The 10,000-nt window shown below is 44.3% G+C and overlaps 1 protein-coding gene across 4 annotated transcripts in view; it reads left to right on the top strand.

The window, feature by feature from the left end:
- The window catches only part of macrod1 (mono-ADP ribosylhydrolase 1), a 143,915-nt gene that overhangs the window by 91,445 nt on the left and 42,470 nt on the right, over positions 1-10,000 (top strand). The gene's annotated exons all lie outside the window — the stretch shown is intronic.

Here is a 10,000-nt window from a genome sequence, read left to right as displayed (position 1 = left end):
GTGGGGGGTGTAAAGACAGAGAAACTGGGCAGAGACAGAGTAACTGGGAGAGAGGGAGCAGAGCAGAGTACGGGGCACAATCTCCTGAATAGAGCAGCGTGCACAAACAGGCCCAGAAATACAAACGATACCTGTCTGCTGGAGCAATGCTCTACATGCATAATGCAGTAGCAGCAGAAGACCTGCCACAGTACGTGATCCGTCTGAATTCAAAATGATGCCTCCCATCAGCCCAATTTCCCTCTCTCTTCCCGAACAAAAACCTCTAAATTCACACAACATATCCTGAATTGTCTGGTGTGTCTTGCACGTCTCTGTGCGTCTGAATTTTTCGTTCTCTTACTCAATCACGTCTCCGTTGACATGTGCATGTATAGTACAGTACGTTCTTTGGTGGGCTTATTGTAGGTGGTATGTGTCAGTGATGTCTATACCTCTTCCTGAAGGTTCTGGATGCAGGGATGTAGTAAGACGTGGGGGAGTCGGGTGTAAAGTGGGAGTGAGGGCTTAGGGCCCCATCTATGTAGGGGGCCCACACAGAGTCAAATATAATGTAAGATTCACCTTTTGTTGGCCAACACGTTCAAGAAGTCTGTGTAGGCATCTGCTGTTAAGTACTTGGCTCTACCTGCTTTCATTTACTCAGGCCTAGAAAAAATAATGTTTTGGTTCCGGTTGCCGACCGACCCTATCATTTTTTGTGCGACCCAAATTTTTTTTTTTGAGTTTTTGGAATCCTCAAAAAAATATCGATGTTGTGTGGACGGTTGTTCATATAGACAAGACACAACACGTTTCTTAATTCCTATAACTCGCCATCTCTCACTTTCTACCTGCCTGCAAGTTACTGAATTTGCATCGCATGACTATCCACATAGGAGCAACACACACGCGCGCGCCATAAGGGCCGCCGGCTTGATATTAGAAAACCCCAAATGTCACTGCAGAGTAGAGGTGTGTCGTTCATGAACGAGCCGGTTCTTTTGAACGGCTCCCTGAAGTGAACGATGGGAACCGGATCACAGCTGGGGGAGCCACTCGACCGTTATTTCGTTCATTTTTCATTCATTTTAAGCACGTGACCTCGACCAGAGTAATTCAATTTGGGAAAAAACACAATTGTTTGCCTCAAAGAGAGGCAAAAACGGTCTTTAGAAGCAGGAGAATAATCAGTTGTTGTTTGGACAACATTACCTTGAGGAGGAGTCAAAATATTACATTCTTAACACATTTAAAAAAGAGCCAAAAGAGCCAGTTTTTTGAACGGCTCTTTGAAAGGAACGAGCCACTAAGATCCGGATCCCGAAAAAGAGCCATAAATCCCATCTCTACTGCAGAGTTGCGCACCTACTCGGTCACATTGTAGGCTAATTATTATGCTACAACTTGGTAGTCGTTGTAGCTCGTAAGTTTTAAACAACTTGCCTCATAGCGTTCTTGCAGACTAATAGCCTACGATGTAGGATAGTTTGGGAACCTGGCGAAAATGCCTGTCAAATAATAGCTTAATAGCCTTACCTCACCCGACACTGACACAGCCTGACCACCCGCCTCGAAATGCAACACACAGACAACATGAGTATCCACGATTTTTGAATGTATTGATATTGTCTCGTCGTGTTAGAAAAGGGCTTCCATTCAGTCGCGCTGCATGTTCGACGAGATGCATAACTCGTTATAGCAATACTAAAGTAGCACTGTAACAATACCTTGTAAAATAAGTTAATATGAGAGAAGGGAAATGCTTTGCCCAAGTTTTCCTTCATTCTTTAATTTACCACAAGGCATGGTTAACCAAGAAGTCCGTTGACTTGCGCCCGTTATTTTCTCGCTCTCTCTCTCTCTCTGCTTGTCCCTCCACCATTGCACAGGAGCAGGGCGCCTGTCACTGTCTCACTCTCCGCACCTCCTCCAAATAATGAAATAGAAATGAACGATGATGTCGCCACAAATAGGCATACGACTGTTCGATGAAGACCTAGGACTACTACAGTTTCCTACAATAATGCTTTAATGGCAATGACGATGTTGCCCCTCAATCACCCTTCATTAAAACATTCATATCGCCTAGGTGTCTACATCCTCGCGTAAAACAAAAAGTGAGTAAATAGAATGTTTGCAAGCCAGAACCTTCATCCCAATGAAAATATGGTCTACAACGGATGATGGAAAGGAATCAAAAAAGTAAACGGGACATAGGCCTACAGGAGTTAAAATAGCAGTGTCAGGCAACTGACAGCTGGACAAGTTTTGCCAGAAACGGTAGGCTATTACGCATCATATCCTCATTTCGGTGACGGTCAGTATAATTGGCTCATTAATGTTTATTATATTTAATTGTAACTTTAGCTGTAGGCCTCACTCCACTATCGTCCTTGGCATTGTTCAAACAACGTTTATGACGAAATCTGGCGCATGTGGGTGGTTGGGGGTGTCGGACATATAAAAAAAAATTGGAAAAAAAAAATAGAAAAAAAAAATAAATAAATTCCGACCGACCCATGACCAAATCTGACAACCAACCGGAACCAAACTTTTAATTTTCTTAGGCCTCAGACACACTGAGCACTTGGTGGTGGCAGCCATGGTGTAATGGTTAGGGAGTTGGACTGTAGATCACAGGGTTGCAGATTCAATCCCTTACCAACCCCTCTCCCCCTTCCATGGCTGAAGTGCCCTTGAGCAAGGCACCCTCCAGGGATTGTGACCAATACCCTGTCATATCTGTGAGTCGCTTTGGATAAAAAGCGCCAGCTAAGTGTGATGTAATGATGGTGCAGCGTGCTGGTGTGGACTTTCATTGCTGTAGACTGCACCTGGACAGCCATTGGACTAGATTAATCCGCTGCATTAGTGGTCATCCTTCCACATGTGGTGTCATGGACTGCATCCGAATACTGTAGAAGGCACTTAGTAGTGCTGTAGTAGCACAATCCTGATGTACTACAGCAGTGTTTCCCAACCTTTTTTATCCTGTGTACCCCATTTTGTCATATGATGAGTACCCCTCTAACTCATGCTCTATATCTGTTCCTCTATCCCAATGTGACAACACTCTATATAAGTACCCCCTGAGGTGCGCATGCGTACCCCTAGTGGTACACGTACCCCTGGTTGGGAAACACTGTACTACAGCACCGCCATCCCATTTACATGACCTTTCAACTGTATCGGTCACTGTAATTCCCTCCCCTGATGGCACTAATGATCAATGGCCCTACAGCTGTCGACCTCCCACAGTCTTCTGGGATAGCGAAATTGTAGTGAATTCACCATCGTTTGCCTACTATTGAAGGTCATCCGGGTACCGTTCTTCTCCTGGTTTGAAAGCCTACTTGGGTATTCGGATGCACTCCATAGTCGATTCCTTGGTTTTTGCCTTCTACATAGGAAGGCAGTAGGGACTTGCGGTTGCTGCCATGATGAAGTCTGGGTGGAGTAGTCAGGTGGAGAGAGGACCTACCACTAGAGACAATTGGTGACGTAGAGATGATTCTCAAGGGGCTTCTTCTGGATTCCATGTGATGTGAGGTTCTAAGCTGCAATCCTTATGCCAGCCATGTCCTATTGCGAGACTAGGACAAAGAATGGAGTTCAATGGAAAATCACACATTCAGTATTTTGGGGACAGGACTGGACCCCACTTAATCCACTTTAATATTATTTATATCGGTTACCGTATTGAAAATCTTTGCTGCCACCACCACAGTCATCAAGATGGCTAGCAGGAGGACGTGGGCTTGTTGTCAGTGATATTTTACTCAGGCACACTGAGTATTTGGATGTGTGTTGGTGATGCTTGAGTGATATAGGCAGACAGCCATGGATGTAATGGTTGGCTGGCTGTCGTCACCTCATTGCCACATGTAGGAGAAAAAGAGGGATATTTGAGAATCTGTGTATGTGTATGTGTGCGTGCGTGCGTGCGTGCGTGTGTGTGCACACGCACGCATAATGTGTAGATAATGTGTACAGCATGACGTGTGTATCTACACATTTGGCGTGTGTGTGTGTGTGTGCGTGTGTGTGCGTGTGTGTGCGTGTGTGTGCGTGTGTGTGCGTGTGTGTGCGTGTGTGTGCGTGTGTGTGTGTGTGTGTGTGTGTGTGTGTGTGTGTGTGTGTGTGTGTGTGTGTGTGTGTGTGTGTGTGTGTGTGTGTGTGTGTGTGTGTGTGTGTGTGTGTCTTCTTATATGTTATACTGTATATGTTCCCATCTGTGAGTGTGTCCATACGTGTGTGTCCTCTGGTGCCCTTTGCTGCCCTTGCGGTGGCCAAGCAGGCCCCAGCTAATCTCCTGCATGACATGCTGCTGCTGCTGTGTTTATTCACTACCATCACTCTCTCTCTCTCACTCTCGCTCTCTCTCTCTCTCTCTCTCTCTCTCTCTCTCTCTTCCTTTCTCCCTCGCTTCTCTCTTCCTTTTCCTGCCTTCCTGCGATTCTGTTTATTCAGAGCAAATTATCTCTCTCTTTCTCTTTCTCTCTCTCTCAGCATCTTTCCTTGCCCTCTATTCTCCACTATCTCCCCCCTTATCCATGTCCTCCTCCTTTCTTGTTTGCCTCTCTTCTCCTCTCCTTCTCTTCTCCTCTTCCTGCCTGCCCCCCCCCCATCTCTCTCTCTCTTTCTCTCTCTCTCTCTCTCTCTCTCTCTCTCTCTCTCTCTCTCTCTCTCTCTCTCCTCTCCTCTCCTCTCCTCCTCCTCTTCTGCTGCCTGAGATGTTGCTTGTGTGTTTATTCACAGTAAACTGCACAGCACTCTGGGCTTCCCTGCTGCTCGCTCCACAGGTCACAGCCATCAGCCTTTACCTTGCCTCATCTCATCTTCTTTTCTTCTTTTCCTTTTCTCTCTTTCTGTCCATCTCACCCTCTTTCTTCTCTCTCTCTTCCTCCCCCTCTCTCTCACGCTCTCATATTTCCCTCTCCCACATTTTTCTTTCCTTCCTTCTTTCTTTTTCTTTCTTTCTTTCTTTCTTTCTTTCTTTCTTTCTTTCTTTCTTTCTTTCTTTCTTTCTTTCTTTCTTTCTTTCTTTCTTCCTTTCTCTCTCTCTGTCTACTCCCCCTTCTCCTCGCTTTCTTCTCCTCCAGCTTCTCCTTTTCTGTCCATTTTATCCTCTTTCACTTGTCTTTCTCTTTTCAATCTATGCTTCTCTTTCTGTCCTCCTCCTTCTCTGTATTTCTCTTTCTCTCCCTCCCCCACTCCCATCCTTAACCTCCCCACCTCCCTCCTCTCCTCTCCCCTCCCCTCTTCTCCTCTCTCTGCTCCTGTCTTAGTGGGAGTGTGCAGTAATTATGTAGTCAGACAGTGTTTACAGATGCAAGTGCACTTTAATTTATTCCCACACTTAGCAGTAATTTCCCTACCTAATTTATGACCCCCCCCCTCCCTTCCTTACCTTAGCCCCGCTGAGCGAACAGAACAGGGGGTAGGATGCTGGAGTCAGGAGAGGGAGGTGATGGACGTGGTGGGGTGGGGTTGGGGGGTGTGGAAGTGCGGAAGAGCGATGAGATGCACTTCGCCGTAGTATCGACTCGGTATCGATAATGTAATGTGACCAGTTAAGTTCAAGTCATTCGGCCCTCTTGTTATGTCCACTTAGCTGTTTGTCCGGAGTGCGTTGTGTTAGGCCTGAGAGCAGTGCTCGTGGCTTTGGTTCCTGACTATGCCAGGTGGATTGAGAGGGTGAGTAACCAGCGCTCTCCTGAGCCTGAGCTAGGGCTGGGCAGCATGTCATTTCACGATCTTTTTCACCATAACATCAAATTTTTGATTTTTTTCATCTCTACCTTTCATAAAAAACAGGCATTGTAGGGTTAAAAACCTTTCTGAACAGATTTTAATGAATATACATGTTTGCATGTGTATACAACTTTGCATGTGCAAACATTGTTAACCAATTAAAATGTAAACACAATGATAAAGTGCACTATTATACAGTACAAGTTAAAGATTCAGTACAAAAAAAGGAAGGCAACAGCACAAGTAAGTAAACATCACTCCGATAAAGTCAACATCATCACTCTTAAAATAAACATAAAAATATAGCTGCAAGCAGCAATGCGGGGCCAAGCAGTAAACTTGCCAAAGTCGCCACGGCAACAGAAGGAACTGCAGCGCCCCCTTTGGCCCAAATCTCGCCAATGTTGGTGTGCATTCCTTGGAGGGAAGTGTGCTCACATGAACCACGTTTATTTTGAATCCCTTAAAGGGCTGACAATTATAAGCTCACTTCCTGTTACCTGTTAGTGGCGCTAGAGAGTTTGAGCTGGGAATCTGGATTTTTGTTGTGGGAGGTCATGGGATTGACTAGTATGTGTGCAAAAAATAGCTAAAAGAATCTGACAAACGGTTGCTGAGATATGACCTCACTTCCTTTTTTTCCACTTTTACGACAATTTTGATTGGCTGTCACCTCCAAACGATAGAGGTATCAAAAATTCTTTGGATACCCTAATGCCTATCAGTCTGAAGATGATGTGTACCTTTTTGCTGGTCATTCTGACAAAAATTGTGTGACAAGTAGCATTTTATTGAATTTTACAAAATTCAAAATGGCGGAATTTCCCTTCTGCGTTTACATAATGTTATATAGTGCGTTGGATTTGGCTTGGCCCAATGATTCTAGTGATATTAATATATTTTACATTGTGCACATGGTTTAAAAGCTACAGGCAAAAATGTAGCTAAAATTTTGACCTGTTGGTGGCGCTACAGAGTTTGAGCTGGGGGTCTGAATTTTTTTTCAGTAGGTCATAAGATGGACATCTATGTGTGTAAAAAAATCCTAGCCGAAACCGACAAAGGGTTGCTGAGATATGACCTCACTTCCTGTTTTGCCACTTTTACAACAATTTTGATTGGCTGTCACGGCTAAACGATAAAAGATATTTAATATTTCTTGAGACCCCATACAAACCTCAGTACAGAGATACAATATTCCGAATTTCGGGCGAAATGGTCAAAAATTGCGGGAAAAATAGCATTTTTATTGAATTTTACAAAATTCAAAATGGCGGGAAAACTATCCAGGCAGAAAATGACTTCATAGGGTGCGTTGGATTCGTCTTGGCCCAAGGATTCCAGGGATACCAGGTTTCTGAAAATTGATCCAGCGGTTCAAAAGTTACAAGCAGAAATGTACCTGGAACTTTCACCTGCTGGTGGCGCTAGAGTATTGGGGCTGGGGACCTATAACTCACTGTGGGTAATGTTGATGCTGCCTCAAATATGTGTGCCAATTTACAGCATTTTTCTATGTATGGTTCTATGGGCTACCATAGACTTACAGTGAATTTTACAAAATTCAAAATGGCGGAATTTCCCTTCTGCGTTGACATAACTTCATATAGTGCGTTGAATTCGGCTTGGCCCAAGGATTCTAGTGTTAATAATATATTTTACATCGTGCATATGGTTTAAAAGCTACAGGCAAAAATGTAGCTAAAATTTTGACCTGCTGGTGGCGCTACAGAGTTTGAGCTGGGGTTCTGATTTTTTTTGTGGTAGGTCATGGGATGGACTGCTATGTATGTACAAAATCCCAATCTAATTCAACAAACAGTTGCTGAGATATGACCTCACTTCCTGTTTCACCACTTTTACGACAATTTTGATTGGCTGTCACGGCAAAATTATAAAAGATATCTAATATTCCTTGAGACCCCATGTGTACCTCAGTCTAGAGATACTATATACCAAGTTTCGGGCGAATTGGTCAAAAATTGCGGGAAAAATAGCATTTTTATTGAATTTCACAAAATCCAAAATGGCGGAAAAACTATCCTGGCGGAAAATGACGTCATAGGGTGCGTTGGATTCGTCTTGGCCCAAGGATTCCAGGGATACCAAGTTTATGAAAATTGGCCCAGCGGTTCAAAAGTTACAAGCAGAAATGTACCGGCAACTTTGACCTGCTGGTGGCGCTAGAGCGTTGGGACTGGGGACCTGTAAATTGCTGTGGGTAATGCTGAGACTGCCCCGAATGTGTGTGCCAATTTACAGCATTTTCCTACCTACGGTTCTATGGGCTGCCATAGACTTGCTAAGGAGAGGAAAGAGGTGACATAATAATAAGAATACCAGCTAAAACAGTAGGGGCCTTCGCCAGCTTCGCTGCTTGGCCCCTAATAAAATAAAATAAAATCCTCACTCCAAAGTGATCTATACGATCTAGTATATGATTTTTCCACTTTGGCAGGTTTTCAACAATCTTCAGCTATATTTCACGATTCATGATTTCATATCGTCATGTCACGCACCCCTACCCTGAGCACAACATCAACCCCCTGGCTGCACTAATGCACTGGGGTGCTTGCTGGGCTGCCCCCTTGAACAGGTGAGGCATAAATGCAATTTCATTGAGTACTGTGGCATGCTATTCCACAATGGCAATGGCACTTTCACAGTGGGACTTTTTGAAAGACCACGGCCTTGTCCAGAGCTATCACCCGGAACCAGAGCCTGCAGCACTGAGGATGCTTGAGGCTAGTGGACATTTGATAAAAGTGGTCGCTTCTATAAGGAAGGATCCAAACTGTGTTTGCGTGTGTGTGTGTGTGTGCGTGCCTACCTGCCTGCCTGCCTACGTTTGTGCGTGCGTGCGTGTGTGCGTGCGTGCGTGCGTGTGTACGTGTGTTTGCATATGTGTCTGTGCGTGCATCTATTTATGTTTGTATACATTTGTGTTTATTTGCCTTTTTTATTTGCCTCACCAGGTTGGCTTTGGGCCAGCATCAACTTCTTCTGTTTTTGCCTTGGATAAACCTGTGAAAATGTTGTGAAAAAGTTTGTAGGTAAGGTGTCAGATTGGGGACAAGTGCAAATTGTGGTAGGCGGGCACCATATGCAATATGATTGCCACTGCTTTGAAATCTAGTTTTCTTTTTGCGGTTTCTTTTATCATGCAAAGCACTCCATTCGTCGTCAAGTGCACTTGGGTGTGGGTGTTTGCCTGCCTATGTTCTTGTTTTTATGTGTGTTCCTCTCATTCTGTGTGTATACTGCACTGTACGAGTGTGTGTGTGTGTGTGTGTGTGTGTGTGTGTGTGTGTGTGTGTGTGTGTGTGTGTGTGTGTGTGTGTGTGTGTGTGTGTGTGTGTGTGTGTGTGTGTGTGTGTGTGTGTGTGTGTGTGTGTGTGTGTGTGTGTGTGTGTGTGTGTCCATTTATGTATGTACTGTATATGCATGTGTATTTGTGTGTAGTGTGTGTGCATGTGTGTGTTTTTGCGCGTGCACTCCTGTCTGTCTGTCTGTCTGTATGTCTGTCTGTCTGTCTGTCTGTCTGTCTGTATGTCTGTCTGTCTGTCTTTCTGTCTGTCTGTCTACCCTTAAGCATCCAGTCGTGAAGTGAAGCTATTGCAAGCACATGTACTCTCTCTCTCTATCTCTTATTGGTTCAAGAGTAAACACAATGCAAGATGAAAGACACATCAGAAAAAAAAGAAAAAGTAAAAAAATACACGAAAAAACGTTGGCTGCCGGTATCTCTGGCAGCAAGCGACCAGCTGGATTTATCTCTCCGAGTTCGAATGGCGTGTCTCCTAGCTTCATTATGCCCAGCAATTATTTGCACATAAAAACAAATTCCTCCTAAAATTAAGTAATTATCTCGACCTAAGATAAGAGTGAGAGGTAGCGGGCAGAAAAAAAGGCTTTTTTTTCATTCCCACCCTTTGATGAGGCAGGGCTTGTTGCATCTTGTTAGCACTCTAACTAGGTGATATTTTTAGCCACCGCGGCACAAGGCACGAGTCAAGTGTCTTCTAGCTCTAGATAGGGTTTTTCGAAATAGGCAGCGCTAAAGAAGAGAGCAGAGGCTGGAGGCAGTAGGGCAAAAAGAGACAGAAAGATAGACATGAGAGATGTAAGAAAGAAAAAAAAAATATTTGAGGAAAAAACGTCAAGTGTATTATGGTAAGTTTGGTGAGAGTTTTTTTTAGAAATGGGCAGAGCAAACACAGAGCAGAAGTTGGAGGACAAAAAGAGACAAAGAGAGACGCGAGAG

The sequence above is a fragment of the Engraulis encrasicolus genome, chromosome 23, assembly GCF_034702125.1.
Source record: "Engraulis encrasicolus isolate BLACKSEA-1 chromosome 23, IST_EnEncr_1.0, whole genome shotgun sequence".
NCBI lineage: Eukaryota > Metazoa > Chordata > Actinopteri > Clupeiformes > Engraulidae > Engraulis > Engraulis encrasicolus.
This window is presented reverse-complemented; position numbering and strand designations above follow the sequence as displayed.